The sequence below is a fragment of the Mustela nigripes genome, chromosome 2, assembly GCF_022355385.1.
Source record: "Mustela nigripes isolate SB6536 chromosome 2, MUSNIG.SB6536, whole genome shotgun sequence".
Lineage (NCBI taxonomy): Eukaryota > Metazoa > Chordata > Mammalia > Carnivora > Mustelidae > Mustela > Mustela nigripes.
In genome coordinates, this window is record NC_081558.1 from 103,881,852 (window position 1) to 103,901,270 (window position 19,419).

General features: G+C 44.9%; 1 protein-coding gene across 4 annotated transcripts in view; it reads left to right on the forward strand.

The window, feature by feature from the left end:
- The first annotated feature begins 16,523 nt into the window (after nucleotides 1-16,523).
- ATP13A3 (ATPase 13A3) overlaps nucleotides 16,524-19,419 on the forward strand; it is a 92,812-nt gene continuing 89,916 nt past the window's right edge. For all 4 annotated transcript variants that reach the window (XM_059391261.1, XM_059391264.1, XM_059391263.1 and 1 more), the window contains exons 1-2: nucleotides 16,524-16,697; nucleotides 17,457-17,500. The gene's annotated coding sequence lies outside the window, so the exon portion shown is untranslated. The remainder of the gene's footprint in view (nucleotides 16,698-17,456; nucleotides 17,501-19,419) is intronic.

Genomic DNA, 19,419 nt, shown 5'->3' on the forward strand with positions numbered 1-19,419 from the left:
ATCTGGGTTTTGCTCACTCAGAAGGTGTAGCCCAGGGGGCCCGAAGCAAAGGTGAGGATCTTAGAAAAACACAGCTGCAAGTCTGAGCTTGTGTGTCAATGTTTCCCTGCATCATATGCTGCTGTTGTCTGATTTGCTTGGCTCTGAAAGCTAAGCTTTCAGGCTTTAAATTTAATCCCAACAGACCTGAATTGATGCCTCTTAATTATGCCTATGATGTAGTAAATCAACACCCTATTAGGAAGTCATTCAAGTATTAAATATTTAGGAACTTATTACAAGAGAATTGCAACATGTAAGCCCTCAGGCGGGAAGAGATGCTGCTAATCTCTTTCGAGTACAGAGCAGCGCTAGCTGACATTGTGCAAGACACGGGGAGCCACAGCTCCAATGCCCGTTTGTATATTTCATCAACCCCAAAGCCCACAGCCCATCTTTTAAACAATGAAAACATTCAGTATAACCTCTGTCCTCCATCTTTCCTGCCCCCCCGCCCCCCAACCTTGCCTCTTTGTGGTCCCTTTTCAGTGGAAATTAAATCCTGATTTGCAGAGAGAGAATGTTCATTCAACCAATGTTTCCAGTATTGCGTGGCTTCTCTGTACTGCGCCCTGCTCTAAGCATTTGGGATTTTATCCGCAGATAAAACGAAGATGTCTGTTCTTGGGGAGCTTATTTTCTAACAGGGAAAACTGACCATAAACAAAAAAGTATGATAAAGTTAGGAGACCAGTTCTATGGAAAAAATTAGAGGTTGGTCCCAGTATTATTGGGGGGTGGGGGAGGGGGAGCTGCAGAATTAAACAGGAGATTCACCACATGGAGCCACCTGAGCATAGGTGGGGAAGGTGAGGCTGTTAGGCAATCAATCACACATTTGGAGGACAGAGCTGCAAGAAGGACCAGCCAAAGCAACGCCCAAAGACTGTGTGTGCCTCTTGCTTGGGAAGAATGCCAAGGAGACCACGTGGCGGGGAGGAGGGAGCCAGGGTAGGCTAGCAGAGAAGGAGGGTTCTAAGATCCTATGCCTTTAGGCAGCCATTTCCAGTATGTGGCTTAAGCCACCAGAAAATGTCTCTAAGACCAAGAATCTCATGCATCTCATGCAGCCCCAGACCTAAAATCCCCAGGCAAGCCTCAAGGCCTTTCTGGGTCCCCTTTGAAAAGTATCAGGAGCTATAGAACATCTCCCCAGAGGAAGGTAGAGTCCCATCTGTACAAAGAATGTTGTTCACCACTATGGGGGCTCTTGGGGTCCTCAAAGTCTCCCCACGTACACCCCACCCAAAGTGACATGTGGGTTACTCCAAAATCAGTACATCAAGGAAGCTTGTTAATGTCCCTTCAACTTTTTTTTTTTTTTAAGATTTTATTTCTTTATTTGACACAGAGAGACAGTGAGAGAGGAATACAAGCAGGGGGAATGGGAGAGGGAGAAGCAGGCTTCCTGTGGAGCTCAATCCCAGGACCCTGGGTTGATGACCTGAGTTGAAGGCAGACATTAACCGATGGAGCCACCCAGGCACCCTTCCCTTCAACTTTCTATTATGAAAGTATTTCATACATTCAGAGAAATGGAAAGAATAGTACAACAAACTCCTTCATAGTTTCCATTTACATTTTTTTAAAAATGTTAATATTTTACTGTATTTACTTTATCCATCTATCATCTATCTTGTTTTGCTGTCATCAAGCCATTTGAGAATTGCAGATATCATGGCATTTATCCTGAAATACTTTCCACAGGTATCTCTTAAGAATAAGAACAACACCATTATCACATCTAAGAAAACTAAAACTGATTCCATAATCTTCTATCTAGTCCAAACTCAAAATTCTCTTCATTCTTTTTTTTTTTTATTTAAAGATTTTTTTTATTTATCTGACAGAGATCACAAGTAGGCAGAGAGGCAAGCAGAGAGAGAGGAGGAAGCAGGCTCCCTGCAGAGCAGAGAGCCCGATGTGGGGCTCGATCCCAGGACCCCGGGATCATGACCTGAGCTGAAGGCAGAGGCTTAACCCACTGAGCCACCCAGGTGCCCCAAAATTCTCTTCATTCTAAGAATTCCTTTTATATATTACCAGGATACCAATCAAGGTTTACAAATTGCATTGGATTATTATGTTTTGTTGGTCTGTTTTATTCTAAAACAGTCCCTCCATGGTTTTGTTTTTGATTGTTTATTTTCAAGATACTGACTTTTTGGAAAAGTTCAAACCAGTTGTCTTATAAAGTGTTCCCACTTCTGCATTTGATTGATTGTTCCCTACCAGTGTCTAACTCATTCCTCCATCCCCTGCGTTCTCCGTAAATAGAAAGCTAGAACTAATGGAAATGTGTGCATTTTTTAATTACCGTATGATGTCCTCTGGGAAGGGGTAATCTTGTTTTCTCGGTTTTGACTGGGTGAAACACTGTTTTAGATGGTTGGTGCTTTGTAAGACCATCTTTAGCCTTATAGAACTCCATCCCTAATGTTTACCCACCTAGGGCAAGATAGCTGTGATATTTGGACAGAAAGGGAGAAAGGGCACTTTCCCCAGCCGTAAGGGGAGCAGCACTGAATTTGGCGTTTGGCCCAGAAGTTGATCATTTTCACTCTTCAGTTTCCTCCTCAAAAAATTGGGATAATAATAATTTCCTTTTTAATGGATCATAGGGCTCAAATGACATAATAGATCAGAAAATGATTCCCTTGTAATATGAGATCTACCTGGAAGCGGATCTCCTTTAGGAATTGGCCCCAAGTGAAGAGATGTCCTGGTTCTATCACAAGTAAGCCAGCAAAGTATGAATCTATGTATGTATCTGTGTATGTATCTATGTATCGATCTATGTATCTGTCTATTTATCACCTATCCATTTAGAGTGAAGCATTTCAGATACTTTTCAAGAGTTACTGGGAAGCGTGGTGAGGTCAGTTTTTTCCAATGATGGTTTAATGGCAATGGCTTTCTGTTGAGAGCAATTTTGTCCTCCAGAGGACATTTGGCAATGTATCGATACATTTTGGTTGTTAAACTGGGGAGCTGCTGCTGATATTTACTGGGTGGAGGCCGAAGATGCTCTTGCATATTCTACAATGCACAGAGCAACCGCCCCACCCAACCCCCACTTCCCAATTATCTAGCTCAAAATGTCAAAAGTGCCAGTATAGAAAAAACTTGATTTAGGAGCACCGGGAAGCCTGCTTCTCCCTCTCCCACTCCCTCTGCTTGTGTTCCCTCTCTCACTATTTCACTGCCTGTCAAATAAATAAATAAAATCTTTTAAAAAAAGAAAAGAAAAGAAAAACCTTGATTTAAGGTGAGGCATGATTAAATATTGAACCTTAGTCTAAAATCCTGGACCAATCCTCCAGGGGTGCCTGGGTGGCTCAATGGATTAAAGCCTCTGCCTTTGGCTCTGGTCATGATCCACGGTCCTGGGATCGAGCCCCACACCGAGCCCCACACCGAGCCCCACATCGAGCTCCACATCAGGCTCATTGCTCAGCAGGGAGCATACTACCCCCCCCGCCCCCGCCTGTCTCTCTGCCTACTTGTGATCTCTGTTTGTCAAATAAATAAATAAAATCTTAAAAAAAAAAAAATCCTGGACCAATCCTTCAAATAAATTTTGGGATTTGAGGTGACTTACACCAAAATTCCCTGCAATCAAATAGCAAATTAAGAACAGAAGAAGAAAAACAGAACGAAAAAAATGGAGATAAAAATGTTAATTATTTCAATCAATGTAATTGCCATGGTTCAACTGAGTTTCCTCCCAGGCTAAAAAGAAATTAAAATCAGTTGTATAGTTTTTATTATTATCAGAAAGGATAATTCCAAAGGGATATTGCTTTTCCTAAAATAAGCTATAACATCAAATTTTCATGAAATATACTGTAACACAAGGAACAATAGTGGTGTGATGATGGGATGGGCCATGTCCTCATTATTTGTGCAAAAAGTACAGAAGTAAGCTCCATGTGGTTGTTATAAACTGTGGGTAAAATATTTAGATGAAGCTTTGTGAGTGTGATTGTGTGCACCAAATTAATATGATTCTATTTGGAGCCTTCTGATGGTCTAATTCAAAGAAAGAATTGAATTATGCTACTCAGAGGAATAGAAGCTTTACATAAAGCACTGCTGAACCATGGCCTGTGGCCCTTACTATGTTATTTAAAACCCTTTGTAAATATACTGTTTCTTTGGACATAACACCTTTATTAAAATATTACTCACATACCACAAAAATCACCCTTTTAAAGTATACAGACCAGTGGTTTATAGCATATTCACAGAGTGGTAAAACCATCACCACTGTATGACCATGGAATATTTTTATGATCCCCAGAAGAAACTTGTAGGCATCAGCAGTCACTCCCTATTCACGCCTTCCCCCAGTCCTAGCAACCCACCATTGGTCTACTTTTTATCTCTGTGGACTTGCCTGCTCTGGACGGCTCAGTCTGTTAAGTGACCGACCTTTGGTTTTGGCTCTGGTAGTGATATCAAGGTTGTGGGTTGAGCTCTGGGTAGGGCTCTGAGCTCTGGGTTGTGTGCTCATTGCAGAGCCTGCTGGAGACTATTTCCCTCTGCTGCTCCCCACCCTCACCCAACCCAGAAGCACTCTCTCTTTCTTAAATAAATAAAATGTTAAAAAAAAAAAAAGGGAAAAGGAATCATATAATATGTGACCCTTTGTGGCTGACTTCTTTTACTTAACATAACGTTTTCAAGGTTCATCCATGTTGTAACATATAGCCATGTTTCATTTTTTTAAATTGCCAAATAGTATTCCATTGTATGGATATACTATATTTGGTTTATTCATTTATCAGTTGATGAACATTTGGATTGTTTTCGCTTTTTGGTTATTATAAATAATGCTATGAACTTTGGCATGAATATTTTTATCATGAAAGGGTACTGAATTTTGTCAAGTATTTTCTCTCCGTCTATTATGGTGATCATGTGGGTTTTGTCCTTTATCCTATTAACATGGTATATTACATTTACTGATTTTCCTATGTCTTTTTGAAGTGTCACCTTGGCTAAGCTATAGCTCCAGCTAGTCAATAAAACACTAATCTAGATGTTGCTACGAAGGTATTTCGGACATGTTTTCAAATTCCATAATCCATTGACTGTTAAGTAAAGGAGATTATCCTAAAGAATATGAGTGGGACTAATTCAACCATTTGTTTGTTTGTTATTATTTTTTTAATATTTTATTTATTTGTCAGAGAGAGAGTGTGCATACACAAGCAGGGGGAGAGGCAGGCAGAGGGAGAAGCAGGTTCCCCGCTGAGCAAGGATTCCCCTGCTGGGACTTGATTCCAGGACCCTGGGACCATGACCCAAGATGCTGCCAAATGCTTAACCAACCGAGCCACCCAGGCATCCCTAATTCAACCATCTGAAAGGTTTACAAGTAGAGCTGAGGCTTTCCCCATAGAAGAAATTCCATCCAAGAGTGCTAGGGACCAGCCTTGTAGATTTCAGCCTTGCCAGTCAGCCTCCACAATCATGTCAGCCAAATGCTTGCAAAAAATCTTTCATTATTTGTCAATATGTATCTTCTATTGACTCTAACTCTCTGATTGATTCCTTACAGGGAGGACTGGATTTACTGAAAAATGTATTGCGAATTCTAAACCTCCTTCTCCTGCATTTAAGGGTATAGGCCAATTTATTCAATATTTATTGAGTGGTACTACCTGTTGATCACTGTTCTAGTTTCTGGGGCTATCAGAATGAACAGAATAGAGAAAGTTCCTATCTTCAAGAAGGTTACATGTCAACAAGAGCAATTACTGACCACCTACTACTCTGGCCACATGTTGTAAGTGATAAAAAGGTGTACATGCCTCTGCCTTTTGTCTTGGAGCTTGAAAGTAGTCTGTGAATATTTAGATATGTATATATGTATATTTAAAAATGAAATTAAGTTGATAAATTCATAAATATACCTTAAAAAATCAGATAGCTTACAAAATCGCGAAGGGAATTTTTAGTAAAGCCCCAAGAACTTCCGCTTTGCTTGTTTTGACCAGTAATAATGAGTGACTTAAATGTATTTAAGGAGCGTGGTGCCAAAGAACAGTGTGGAAATCGAGACATGCTTCTGATGTTCTCTACCTTGAGGTCTTCCTGTCTCTTCACTTTGTGCAGCTGTGTGGAATTTGCAGCACCTCGAGCTGTTTGCACTGTGCTTCCTAGGCGGGATTAGATTACAGGTAACCTCCTGGGGGAAGCATGTTTTGGATCAATTCACTTCTGAATGTTTATGAAAGAAATTCCTTGGCAATGGGACTTTCACACAGGAGTTCAACCAGTGTCTCCTTAATTTACCCAGGCCAGTGAGGCATCTCTGCTTTGAGGGGGGAAAAAAAAGAAAAACTTAACAAGAAGAGCACATGCGTTCTTTTCCTCTACGATTATAAGGAAGCAACAGTTTCCAGCAAACCCAAGGTGACCAACAGCCTTCTGGTGCTCTTGAGGTATTGACCCATGGTTTACAGTGAAATGAAAATCTCCCAACCTGAGTGGGGCAATTAGGCGCCTGTCTGACCTGCAGTCCTTTCACTGAACAATTCTTTTTTTGGTGCCAGGAGCCCAAAGGAAACAGTTGACCAAATGTAGCTGGGCTTGTTCCTCATTTATCCTGGTAGCCAGAACTGTCAGACCAAAATAGGTCACAAGTCACTAGTAGTCCCTGAGAGACTCACAGGAAGTAGCTGCAAATGTCAGGGGGAAGTTTTTAATGACTTTCCTGCAGGTTGGTGTGATAGGCTTTGAGGAGTTTCTCTGCTTGGCATTTGAGACAGCCATGTGGTGGAGCTCCTTGGAGACAGAACAGGTGTAGAGATGTGAGCCTGAGGCTGGATTCCGTAAAAGAGATGCCTTTGCTCTGCTGTGCAAGAACCCTATGATGGGGCGCCTGGGTCGCTCAGACAGATACGAGTCTGCTTTTGGCTTGGGTCATGATCTCAGGGTCCTGGGATCAAGCCCTGCATTGGGCTCTCCATGCAGCAGGGAGTCTGCTTCTCCCTCTCCCTCTACTGTTCCGCTCCCCTGCTTATGCTCTCTCGTTCTGTCAAATAAATAAACGAAATCTTTAAAAATAAAGCAAAACAAAACCAAAAAACCCCCAAAGCCCATGTCTATAGACGGGAATCATCTTGCAGGACTCAAGGGATGATCACGAGGGATTTCCAGCATTAACTTTAGAAACCTGAAACAATATCTCCAAGGGAAGAGTTGGGGTTGGAATGAACAATCTGTGAAATAATTCCACCCCTGAGATGTTGGGATCTCATGAATTCAGATACATGTTTCTATTAATACTCATTTCCATGGATCATTTGTTACTGAAGCTTACATTTTAATGGGACTTCACTGATACAATTGTTATAGTGAAAACTTTGGGTTCAGTTACAGTCTTGATATGATTTTTCTACTTGTCTTATTGGCCCAGAACACAATTTCAGAACAAGCTTGACCCTGGGGACTATAGTCTCACCCCATTCAAACAGGTAGGGTATCATAGAGCAGGGGTCAGACAACTTCAGACAACTTTTTTTGTGTGTGTGTGTGAAGGGCCAGATAATAAATATTTTGGGCTTTGCAGGTCACATGGGCTTTGTGAGGACTCTCCTGTTGTATCACAAAAGTAACCACGGATAATATGTAAGTGAATGAGCATGGTTATGTTCCAATAAAACTACTTATAAAAACAGGCTGGCTTTGACATGGGGTTGTAGAAGATAAAAGCATAGACTCTGGAGCAGATTTCAATCCCACCTCTATTACTTGCTAGTTGTGTGACCTTAGAGAATTTAAATAATCTGTACTTTGGTCTTTTCAGCTCTAAATTCATCATAGTATTTACCTCACAGTATTATTATTTTTTTTAAGTTTTTTTGTTTGTTTGCTTTTGACAGAGAACGCAAGTAGGCAGAGAGGCAGACAGAGAGAGAGGGGAAAGCAGGATCCCCACCGAGCAGAGAGACTGATGCGGGGCTCGATCCCAGGACCCTGAGATCATGACCAAAGCCTAAGGCAGAGGCTTAGGCTTTAAACCACCGAGCCACGCAGGCGCCTCACCCCACAGTATTATTATAAAGATTAAATGAGTATGTTTAAAGTACTAAACGGTGTCTAGGGGATAGTAAATTCTGTGTAAGTGTTCGTTAGATAATCAACCACCCTGTGAGGTGGGTAATATCATTCCATTAACATTGGAATTCCAAGAAATAAACACATTACTTCTAAGAAAGCTGAGACTTGAGCACAGTTTTCCCATCTCCAGTACAATTGCTCTTTTGTCATCAGAGATGAAATCTTTACATCCAAACACAGGGAAATTCCCTGTAACAGCAGATGGGGCAGGTCTTGTCCCTAAAGGGCTGTTTGTATTTTTCCTCTCTCCCCATCACATGAGCAGTTCCTCTAAGCAGCAATGTGCTAGAACTGGTTTGTGTTGGCTCATTAGAGCAGGTTGCTAAATTTTCAGGAATTTTGTGAGCAGCTTAAACTGTTGGTAGCCTGAAATCGGCTATAGTGGGAGTATTTACACCAGGAAACTGGTAGGTGCTACAAATTTGGGTTTTTTCCCTCTTGGAGGATTGGTTTGCTAGCACATGACTGGTTCTATGCCCTCAGTGAGCCCTCTCCAGCAAGGGCCCTATGACTCAAACAGCAAGTTAGTAACTAATATTCAGTGTCATGTGACCACTAGATCCTAGTGCACCAGGGCCAGAGAAGAATGTGGGGCCCCTGGCTTTTGCTTTGTGGCAGAGCAAAAAAGAATATATACTTTGATTTGCAACAGAAACAAGTCAGTAGGGGTATCTGGGTGGCTTAGTGGGTTAAGCATCTGCCTTTGGCTCAGGTCATGATCCCAGGGGCCTGGGATGGGTGGGGTCCCACCCACACTGGGCTCCCTGCTCAGCGGGGGACCTGCTTCTCTCTCTGCCTGCCACTCCCCCTGCTTGTGCCCCTCCAACTTTGACAAATAAATAAATAAAATCTTGAAAAAGAAAAACAAGTCAGGGGCGCCTGGGTGGCTCAGTGGGTTAAGCCGCTGCCTTCGGCTCAGGTCGTGATCTCGGGGTCCTGGGATCGAGTCCCGCATCGGGCTTTCTGCTCGGCGGGGAGCCTGCTTCCCTCTCTCTCTCTCTGCCTACCTCTCCATCTACTTGTGATTTCTCTCTGTCAAATAAATACATAAAATCTTTAAAAAAAAAAAAAAGAAAAACAAGTCAGTGATAGCCCCTGGACTTTGATTTCCAGACAACTGACTCACAGCTCTGTTCCCTGTTCCTGTTCCAACACACACACACACACACACACACACACACAGGCCTGCATAGTTCCAGCTAAATGGGCACAGAATAGCTTAGGTAGAGCTAAAGGAAAGAAAGCTTGTTAGGCAAACATCATAATCAAATAACTTTTTTTTTTCCTTTTTAAGTGGGCACCGTGCCCAGCATGGAGCCCAATCCCAAAGCCTGAACACAGGACCCTAAGATTAAGACCTGAGCTAAGATCCAGAGATAGATGCTCAATTGACTGGGCCACCCAGTGCCCACTGAAGAACTTTTAATGGCCACTTTCTCTAGGAAAAGGCAATGAGTGCTGTAGTATTTTTTTTTTTCTTTTTCAGTCTTTCTGAAGGCAAAGTCTTCCTAAGCTAAACATGTGTCCTCTAACCTTTTAGGAAAGCATCAGAGAAGATATAAAAGAGAGCTGGAGTCAGTCAGAAAAACAATTAGAGGGCGCCTGGGTGGCTCAGTGGGTTAAAACCTCTGCCTTTGGCTCAGGTCATGGTCCCAGGGTTCTGGGATTAGGCCCTGCATCAGGGTCTCTGCTCGGCTGGGAGCCTGCTTTCCTCCTCCCCACCACCAGCCTCTCTGCCTACCTATGATCTCTCTCAAATAAATAAAATCTTAAAAAAAAAAAAAAAAAAAAGAAAGACAATTAGACAAGTCACTTCCCCTTGTGAAATTGTGAAGTTGAATTTTCATCTCTATCAAATGGGAATCATAACAATTCCCCGGCTAGTCTGACAGAGCACTATGAAAGTCAAGGATTCTCTGTGGTCCATAACCTAGAATATTTGTTACTGAATGCCATCAGTTACTGGGTCCTTGGCTAAGGGCTGAGGATCTAGAGATGGGTTAGTTAGGTTCTTGCTTAGAAAGAAGTCAGAGGGGTGCCTGGGTGGCTCAGTGGGTTAAGCCTCTGCTTTCAGCTCAGGTCATGATCCCAGGGTCCTGGGATAAAGCCCCACATTGGGCTCTCAGCTCAGTGGGGAGCCTGAGTCCTCCTCTCCCTCTCTCTGCCTGCCTTTCTGCCTCCTTATTATCTCTGTCTGTCAAATACAAAAATAATATCTTAAAAAAATAAAATAAAATGTTTAAAAAAGAAAGAAATCAGGGTCTGGGTTCTTAATCAGATAATCCAAAGTGTTTGGATCCTAGAGGAGGAATCCCTATGGCATCATTTGATCATATTGGTGAAGAGTTTGGCTCGTATCGAGAGCCAAGTTCTCTGGGTTGAATCCTGGCTATGCTATTGTTTCCTAGCTCTGTGAACCCGAGTGAGTTATTTCACACCTGCTCTTCTGTAAAATGGGATTTTAAGCTTTCCTCAATTTCACTTGTAACCATGCAGATGATAATAGTACCTACTTTCTGGGATTGCTCTAAAGATTAAATGAGATAATCCATGTAAAATTTCCCCAGTTCCTTCACCTATAAAAAATTACAGATAATGGGGGTGCCTGGGTGGCTCAGTAGGTTAAGCCTCTGCCTTCGGCTCAGGTCAGGGTTTCAGGGTCCTGCGATCCAGCCCCGCATCAGTCTCTCTGCTCAGCAGGGAGCCTGCTTCCCTGCCCCTCCCCACCCTGCGTCTCTCTGCCTACTTGTGATCTCTGTCTGTCAAATGAATAGATAAAATCTTTAAAAAGAAAGAAAATACAGATAATGGTACCTACGACTTTCAGTATTGACAATGTTGTTATGATCATATAACAAAAGAAAATATTAAAAGTATAAAAACAAAGATATGAATATACAACATAAACATATAGAAGTTAGAAACACCGAACAGATACTTATTTAAGGTTGTAAATGTGATTAAAAAAAAGAAAAAGATGCACAGAAGAGAGATTCTTAGCCTGGGATTCAGGGAAGGCATTTCAGAGAGATGATTTTTGAGATTATGAATTCATCTACTCATTCATTCACTCATTCATTCATCTGACTATAAAAATTGACGTTCTACCGTATGCCAGCCTTCATCTACCTTGGAGTATGTACTGATAAATGAAATCAACTCAGTCTCTGCCAGGAGAAACACCAACGGATGGCTTGGGAGGGGTATTTTATGTGTCTCTTTTCCATGATTCCCAATGTCCTCTCCCCCTTTTACAAAAATAGACAACTAACACTTTGTCACTCTTAATTAAGTGCCACTCAGTCTTGGGACAAACCCTCATTTCCTCTTCCAAAAAGACTGCCACTTTAAAGCTCCTTTTAGAAAACTTCTGGAGCTACAGCTGGTCCTCACCTTCACAGAACCTGAAGTCTGGTGAGAGAAACAGGTATTAAATACGTACATAAACTCACATGTAATTACATTGTGTAATTAACACAATTAGTTAACATTGCGATAATGGTTGTAAAGAAAATAAATGGAGGTCATCAAAAAATAAAGAATGAGTGGCTAGGGAAGGGCTCTTTCAAGAACTGATGTATACTCATCTAAGCTGAGAGCTGAATTGGTTAGAAGCTAGCCAGGTGAGGGGAAAAAGGGAGGAGACAGAAAAAATAGGTTTTGCAAAGGTCCTGAGGCAGGAAGGAGTTTGGTATGTTTGGGGAACTAAAAGAAGGTGTATTTAGATATGGATGAGATAAGGTGGGGAAACAGATATGGGGTAAGAAGAGGGTGATGGTGGAGGAGTGCCAGCAAAGAGGGAGTAATGGGCAGGCCCAACACTGGACCTTGTAGGTCAAGGAAATTCACATTTTATTCTCTGTGAAATGGGAAGCAATTGGAAGCCTTCATCAAGACCTGTACTCTGAGTCATACACAGTAATAAACTCTGGCTGCTGTGTGAGAAAGGACTGGAAAGGGGTGAAGGTTGAAAGCAAGGAAATTCTTTGGGGGCTAAGGCGGTATCCCAGGTGAGAGAAGGAGGTGGCTTGGGTATTTCTAAGAGCAGTAGCAATGAAGAGATGTGAAAGGATTTGAAATGGGCTACATATTTGATTGGAAAGAATGACTCCTAGGTTTCTGGTTTCTGGTTTGAGCATTGGGTGGGTAACTATCTTTTCTTTTCTTTTCTTTTTTTTTTAAAGATTTTATTTATTTATTTGATATTAGCTGCAGCCATGATGGACAGGTCATGAGGGGAGGTTGCATTTGGCTCAGTGTTCTTTTCCTTTTTTTGGGAAGCCAGACACCTTGAAGAAGCTGATGAAAGCTATACTTCTTCCTTTAAAAGTTTTTGCATTGCAGCTTAAGAAATTTATAGACCCCTTGAAGCCCATCCACAACTCCTGTGAAGTTGGTAGATGAGAAATTAAACAAAGAGATGATAAAACTTGTGTAGAGAAGGACATGTACCCGGACTGAGCCCTGGGGACCAGCACCATTTAGAAGGAGGCTAGAGGAAGTACCCACCCACTAGCAGTTGAGAGGGTAATGAAAAGGGAGGGGCGATTCCAGAAAGAAGTTATAGAAACTAAGAGAAAAGTGTTTCAAGGATAGGAGGTAAATCCTGAAGACAAGGTCTGAATAGCGTCAGCTAGAATTGGCAACAGTGTGATCTTGGGAAGGCCCAGGACCATACCTGTGAAGAGTGAGCTCTCTTGGGAGCAGGCACTGAACCCTCTTCTGACTAGCGTGAAGGACAGCCACTGGGTGCAGTTAATGTGTGGGTGTTTCCTCTTGGTGGGGTCTGAATGACAAGGTAATGGTGAATAGGTGAGGCAAGCACGACTGGGGTCTTGAGGGTGGAGGAGATGCCACATGGTCCTTGTGGAAGGTGAAGTCAGACCTTTGTCTGGGGAGGACTGTTGTCTATTTGGGGGAGGACTGTTGTCTATTTGGTCCTTTGATCCTGAGCTGGGTCTTAAGAGAGAGCAGGATCAGAGGAGGGAGGGGCTCCGCCCTGTGTGAGCAGCTGCAAGGCCCAGAATCATCATGGGTGTAGAGTCAGCAAGCCTCCCAGAACTTCTCAGGACTTTCTCCACTCTTTTTCTACCCTTCTTGGCCCTCTCCTCCTTTCCTGGCTCTGTCTTTTCCCTGAGCCTAGAGAAACAAGCTCAGACCTTTCCTAGTGACTCAGCATCTCCTCCTGTCAGTGTCCAAATTCTCTTCTTTTGTCCCCAGGACATCTGTAGCAGAGAATTTCTTGAAATGTTCAATTGCTTTTTTTCTTCCTACAGTTTTCCCTTGGCCCGCTGGGTGTTGCCTTGCCCTGGGGATTTTGGCTGCTTCTTGAAGCCAGGGGCTCTTCTGGGGCTTTGAAAAGCCTCAATGCATTGACAGGTTCATGCTGGATGCCTTGGAGGGCACCCAGGCAGCTGTAGAAGTCAGGGGGAACTTGTGCAGCATTTTCAATGAGAGCACATTTCAGGTAGTTCACTCTGGAGGCTGAGTGGAGGGTGAGTTTGCCTGAAGGCCACTGTCAGGCGGCTGCCACCAAGGATGGCACGAACCGCACCAGTGGGAATGAATGGAGGTAGGGATTCGAGGCTTATTAAGGAGGTGAAATAGATAGGACTGGGTTACTTGATACGGCAAAGGGCTGAATCAAGGTTTCTAGCTTTCCCGTTCTGAGGATAGCAGGTGCTGCTGGGGACCACTGAGAGAGAGCCCACATGGAGCTAGTGGATGGGTTCAGTCTCTCCAGCATGCTGAATTTGTGTGTGTGTGTGTGTGTGTGTGTGTGTGATGTATCCAGATAGAGCTGCCAGGCAAGAAGGCAGGCAGGCAGTTGGAGAGTTGGGTCTAATTTTTGTGAAAGAGGTCCGGGCTGGAGAGGGCTGACCCATTAGTTGAAACCATGAGGATGGAGGCAATCCCAGGAGAGTGGAGTGAGAGGAGCTGTGGGGCTTACAGGGAATCTGGCACATAAGGGGCAGACCCACAGCTGGTATCACTTAAGGATGTCACCAGAGGAGGCAGGGGCCTTATTTACTGAGACATGAGAATTGGGAGTGGGCACTCCTTTGGAATCCAAGATAGTATTGAGATTCCAGAAGGTGAGAGCGATCTGGAGGTGTCAAAAGGATCAGAGAGATCCAGAGAGATAGGCCTGAGAAGTAACTAACTACCCACTTTGGGAAAATGAAGGTCAGAGTTACTCCTGCCCTAGCAGGGTTAGGGAAGGGGGGGTGTGAGTGGGGAGAAGCCAGACTGCTGAGTGTTGAGAACTGAGGACATGGTGGGGAAAGGGACGACAGGACAGGAGGGCACACACACGCACTGTTTAAGAGGCCACCAGCCTGTGAGAGGGAGAGAAGCACTTGATATCTAACTGGAGAGGGCAGTCGGACTGGAGGGCTGGCACCAGAGTTTGGTTTTTAGACGTGAGACCTGAACGTGTTAAAAGGCTGAGGGGAGGGGCGCCTGGGTGGCTCAGTGGGTTAAAGCCTCTGCCTTCTCAGCTCAGGTCATGATCCCAGGGTCCTAGGATGGAGCCCCGCCTTGGGCTCTCTGCTCACTTGTGATATCTGTCTGTCAAATAAGTAAGAATCTTAAAAAAAAAAAAAAAGGAAAAAGAAAAAAGAAAAAAGGCTAAGGGGAAACAGCCCGGAGCCAAAAAGCCAGGAGAGGTGGGGGAGGAGGCTTTGAGGGCTCAATCGTACCGAGTTAGCTTCTTAGAATTTGCCACGCTTCCACACCCCCTATCTTCTGTCATCATTTGAACACTGTGAGGCTTCAAACAAAGGTGAGACTGTGCCCAGGGGCTGTGAAGAGAGATGCACACCTACTAGATGCAGTGTGCTGTCTCCGCCACGTGAGGAAATGTGCATGGAAACTGTCCAGCTCCACACAGCTTACAAGGCCAGAAGCGGCATGTTCCCGGCTCCCTGCGCCGTGGACTGGGGGCAGTTGCTATCCCAGATGAGGTGTCAGCATATGTCACGGAGCCCGGGTAGTAACCCCAAAGAAGTGTCACCATGTGCTACCAACCAGAGCCCGAGTGTTTCTCCGCTTCCTGCGAGGTGCCTCTTAAGTGCGGTGGACCAGGGGTCGGGCAGGCGCGCTACCTTCTCTTACTCACGTTCCAGCAGCTAAGAGTTCTGTTAGCCGCAAGGTATAATAAATAATAATAGTAATAACAACAACAACAACAACAATACCGATGGCGGAGTTTCAAGGGAGCAGGTGCGGCAGGCTGGGGCCAGAATGCCAGAGCACGAGGCTGCAGGTGGCGGGGCGCGCCCCCTGTGCGCGTCGCCGAAGGGACGCCGCGAAAACCAAACGCGCGATTTGTATATCCGGCCGGGGCCCTGCGCGGAGATAAAGCTCCTGCGGAGGGAAGTATTTAATTTGCCTCCCGCGCCATCGGAAGAAACTCCTTTACGCCGGAGGCAGTGGGGTGGGCGCGTGGGAGCTTTCTCCTGCATAGGCTTCCCAGTCCTCCGCGGGAGGCCGGTGCGCTGAGCTCGCTGTCGAAGGCGAATTACAGTTTTTTGTTTGTTTTTGGATGGGGGGTGGTGGCGCTCTTAAGGAATGAAGGAGACCTGGAGTAGAACCAGGGTCTGGTTTTCTCTCCGTTGTAGCACAAGTTTCCACCTTGACCTTGACTCTGGGCAAGTCTATTCTAGGTCCCTCGCTGGTCCTCAGTTTCCCTGTTCATTAAATGGGGATCTGTACCATGATCTTGTTTTTGCACGGCCAGGGTGGCAATTTCCACCTCCTCCAGGCCAAAAAATCCCGTCCTCCGCTGGTAACTTCGCCTCCTCAAGACGTAGCTCTTTTGAAAGGTCCTCTTCGCCCCTTTCTTCCCTTCGCGGGTCTAGGGGGCCTAAAGGCGAGGTGGGCAGGGCCTACCCAATGACCCCGCCCATCTCCTCTGGCTCCGCCCCACGACGTCCCCTCTGCGCCCCTCCGCGCCCGGCGCTGGGATGAGGCAACCACGTGACCTCACATCCGGGCGCGGGAGTCCCGAGCTTGCCGCGCGCTCCCCCGCCCGCCGGCTCTCCCCGCAGCGTGATCTGGCCGCCACGGCGGAGGGGAGGGGGGTTCGCTTCGTCGCTGGCGGCTGGAGGCCGTTTCGGAGTGCAGATCGCCCCCCTCCCCTGCCCGCCTACCCCCGTCACCGTCCCTTGTTCTCGCTCTGTCCGGCTTCAAGCCGCCGCCGCCGCGGGCGCCGAGGAGGAGAGCGCGGACACCCCTGTGCCGAGCTCAGCCAGGGCCTGGCCGCGGCGCCTCCCTCCCCTCACCCCGAGCTGCAGCGCGCGGCGGCGGCGGCGGCGGCGGCGGCGGCGGCGGCGGCGGCGGCGGCGGCGGCAGCGGCGCCTCGAATCCGAGCGACCCGCGGCCGCCGGCGCCCGCCGAGGGCGATGGGGCTGGGCTGAGGCGAGGCGACGGCGGCGATAGCAGCGGGCCCGGGCCCCGGCCCCCCGCGGTCCCTCGGCTGCTCTGGCCCAGAGGCCGCCGAGGAGACGGTGCAGCGGCGGCGGGTGAGTGGTCGGGCTTTCCCGGGACGCCGGGGGCAGGGTGAGCGGGTCGCGGAGTAGGTGGGTGGTGGTGGTGGTGGTGGTGATGGCGGGAGCATGAAGGAGAAGAAGGGTGTTGTCGGGTACCAGGTGAGCTTCTGCTGGGCTCCTTGGCCCAGAATCCCGCATCACTTCCCGGGGGAGATGAGTGGGATGGGGAGGGGAGCGCTGAGACCGCGGAATGTCTGCCTGGGACAGGTGAGGCGAGAAAAAGGGATACACGTTGTGGGTGTGAAGGCCTGGTTCGGACACGCTGCTTGCGTTGGGACTGGGGAGTAAGGATGGTGGTCCAGCCCTTTTAGAAAGTCTGGCAGATGGGTGGTCGAAGGGCAGGACGCTTGATGTGTTCCGCGGGTGCTGCCTGAGGCATCTTGGGTTCGTCCTTAACGTCGGAGTAGTAACAGCTTCTTGCCATCACCGCATTTTATGGATGACTAAGTGAGGCCCAGAGAGGAAAAGTGACTTCTTAATTGGTTAAGGCCTCTCACTTTGACTCTGTAAGTGAAGACTAGAAAAACCCCGGGGTTCTCTCCATTACTTGCGTGGCCACCCTCTTTATGGCCTTTAATTCTCCCCATTGCCTTCACAGAGTTAGGTTTGGCAGTGTATCTTTAGCAGGGTTGTGGCTGGGGGAATGGATTGGAGATTGACAATAACTCCATTCGGGGCTTCCCAGTTTGGAAAGATTTTGTGACAGGTGTTTATCATTTCCTCTTCCCATAGATCTGACAGAATCATCCTTGGATCTTGGTGTCTGGACATAGGAGGTATGAGTCACTCACGTAATTCACTCCTTTTAATTGTCAGTGTCTTAAAGCTATATTTAGTGGTTATATTAGTCCAAAATGAATGGGTATGGAGTTGTAAACCTAGAAACAGAAACCTATGTTTCCTACTTATGATTCTGAACTGTAGGAGTAGAACATTTGTGTATGTAATAACTATTTTAGGTCTATGAGTTAGAATTTTTTTAAAATCCAAGAAATGCAGGAACGTTAAAGATTATTGCAAAGTGAATACTGTGTTCTAAAGGCTTTGTCGCTAAAGTGAAGGTGTTTTGATTTCCTTATCTTTTAAGGGGAGATTTCATAGTTGAAAGTGCTCTGCCTTTCGTTAGATCTCAGCCTCCTTACCAAGGTACATATATTTTATGGCATTATTTTCTCCGGAGGATTGTTGCTTTGCCGAATAGGCTACAGATGCCAAAATAAATATCTTTGGGTATTCCATTCTGGTTTAGCAACCCTTTTTAAAATGCAGATCAGTTCCTGGAAGTTCCAAATAGTAAGTCTATTATTAATTGTGACGCAACTTTACTTTTGCTACTATCCATTTGCATTATCCCGTACCAGATCAGGGGAGCCTGAGACTGTTCAGTGAGATTTTTGAACTTTGTTAGAACAACAAAGCTTGTTTTTGCTCAGGGCATTGGGTAGGAAAAGTGATGACACTGGTTGTCTCAATTTATAAGTAGTATAGCTATAAATGAAAATATGAAGTTACAATTTATTTTGAAAATACAGTTGACAGGCTTCATTTTGATGCAGTGTTCAAATTATGTAGTGAGAGGGCTGATTTCTTTGTCTAGGTCAACGAGAATACTTTACTTGGGGTATGCTTGGTTATTAAAATTTTAATTTGGTTTGATTTGAGATAAATATAATAAATTCTGGGCGCCTGGGTGGCTCAGTGGGTTAAAGCCTCTGCCTTTGGCTCAGGTCATGATCCCAGGGTCCTGGATTGAGCCCCACATCGGACTCTCTGCTCGGCAGGGAGCCTGCCACTCCTCTGGAGCCTGCCTCTCCTCTCTCTGTGCCCGCTTCTCTGCCTACTTGTGATTTCTGTCTGTCAAATAAATAAATAAAATCTCTAAAAAAAATAATAAATTCCTATATAGGTAGGGAAATAGTTTTATAGTATTTAGAGCAAAGCTTTGTTAAGCCTGAATGTCTGAACATTATCTTCTGATGAGTTCTGTGTGGTTTTGCTTATTAGTTATTAGAGCTAAAATATTTCTGTTGGTTTAGTTAGCCCTTAAAGTTGTCTCAGTTAGGTACATGAGTTTTTCACATGTGCCGTATTCCAAATAAGGATTTTGGATAATAATTATATGTTGGTAGCTATAACATAATGTAATATAGAAAAAGCATGGACTTGTGAAATCAGACTGGAGTTTGATTTTTGACTTTCCATAACTAGCTCTTTGACTAAGCTTTGAATTAAACACTTAACATGGATTATCTCATTTAAACTGTATTTTACAGATGAGGAAACGAGGTTCAGAGATGTTAAGTTACCCAGAGTCATAGACAGCTAACATGGTAAACCTAGAAACAGAAACAGCTTGTCATATACAATAACAGAGCTAGATTCGTGCTGTTTTCAGAGGCCCTTTCATTGTAAGTTGCTTAACTTCCCTGATTATCATCATCTTCTAATTCTTTTTTTAAATTAAAAAAAAATTTTTATTAACATATAATGTATTATTAGCCTCAGGGGTATAGGTCTGTGAATCACCAGGTTTCTAATTTATTTTTATTGAAAACAAATATTAATACTTACCTCAGAATTTTGAGGATTAGCTGAGAACTTACGTTCTCCCTTTCCCCTTTTTATTCCCTATACTAAATTAAGCTCTGCTTATATAACATGGTGGTCTTGTAAGCACTGTGAATATGAGGTTTTA